The following is a 1,717-nucleotide window of genomic DNA, read 5'->3' as shown; positions in this document are numbered from 1 at the left end:
CTAAGTGGAGCATCCCTAAGACTCCCCCCACCCCATTTTTCAGGATGGCTGTTTGTCACCTAGAGCCTAGGGTCTCACAGACTGTTATGTCACACACTGTCATGTTTCTGGGTTGTGTTGGGGACAGTGTTTAAGTTCAGTCCCCTAAAGCAGAGATCTTCTGTCTTTTTGACATGTCTGCATCATGTCTGAGAAATCCTTCCCAGACGATAGGGTTGGGGAGCTCAGTGGCTATGATAAGCAGTTTGATGTGTGTGTGTGTGTGTGTGTGTGTGTGTGTGTGTGTTTGTGTGTGTGTGTGTGTGTGTGTGTGTGCAGTACCAGGGAGCTTTGCTAACACAACCTCTAAGTGAGAGTCTGTGTGAGTTATGCATAACAGCAATTCATGACTCAGTGACAGTGGCTTCAGTCACTAACCATTTGGAAGCAGAGCTGAAGATTTAATACCCTACCACAACTGGCCATATGACCTCCCCTGATAGCCACATGCTATCTGTGTCTATCTGTCTGTAAAATGCTGGCAGCACTGGCAGTCGAAGACTCACCTTGGGGAAGAGGCTAGACCAGCTGAATTTCAAGGATTTTCCTCTCAGGTATGAATGAATGAATGAATGAATGAATGAATGTCTTTTCACTCCGAAGGTCCTGATCTCAGGTCACTATCCCAGTGACAACGGCCACTCCGACTGTACCTTTAGCATTTTTCTTCTCCTGGCAACTCTAGCAGCATGGCCATTTTTGCCTTCCCGTCTTGCCCCAGGCAGGCAGCACAGTGGTCCAGACTACAGAAGGATCCTGGCATCCCTGGTGTCCACTGCTTGCCTTGGGTTGGACCTGCCTGGAACCCCCACCCCCACTCACACTGACAGAAGCTCGCTGCCTGTCAGAGGCTCTTCTGACAGCCTCTTGTTTATACTATCTCATCACCCGCTTGAGAACAGGGAAATCGAGTTCCTGTTGCTGGCTAGCCTGTGAGTATCAGAATGAATGAAGGGCAGGGCTGGCTTTGGGGCTTCCAGGGCCTTCCAGTGTGGATATGGACTAGCAGGATGCTAGTCCTATACTGGAGGCTTGGGTGGAGCTCTGCAGCCAGCAAAGGGGCAGGAGCACCACAAAGGATCAGGAGTCCTTTAGAAATGTAAAGTGCTGTAAATATTAGCCTCAAGGAGCCGGTTCCATAATCTCCCATTTTCCATTGTATTGCAAATTCTCGTACACTTTCTTGCTCTCTGGGAAAGATGAAGGCCGCCTGTTTAATAACCATACTATTAGCAAGTTATCAAGTATTTGATTGCGTTTTCCAGAAGCACCTCAGTGGCTGGGGGACCATTTCGCATCTGCCTTCTCTTCTCACACTCAGCAATTCTGGCCCCGCGGCCTGCGTTCCTCGGTGTAAAATTGTCTGTGTATGGTGGTTGAGGGAAATTATTTTTTGCAGGGAGGAAAAGAGCATCCAGTTTACAGATGTCTTGAGTAACACAGAGAGCAAGAATGGCTCTTCCCGGCCCCGAGTGTGGATGGATTTAGCAGCCGTCAACAGAACGTCGCAATGTGTGTCAGATGGAGGCCACTTCTCCCTAAAAATTCTCAGCAGAATCTTTGGCTTACTTGCTGTTGCATAGAGTGGGGTATGCACCCTTTTCCCCTTACCCTGCTGCAGTGTCTCCCAGTCCTTCTTAGAGCAAAGAGACCATCACATTCCTCTCCCCTCCCCCTC

Source organism: Microtus ochrogaster, chromosome 15, assembly GCF_000317375.1.
Source record: "Microtus ochrogaster isolate Prairie Vole_2 chromosome 15, MicOch1.0, whole genome shotgun sequence".
Classification (NCBI taxonomy): Eukaryota; Metazoa; Chordata; class Mammalia; order Rodentia; family Cricetidae; genus Microtus; species Microtus ochrogaster.
This window is presented reverse-complemented; position numbering follows the sequence as displayed.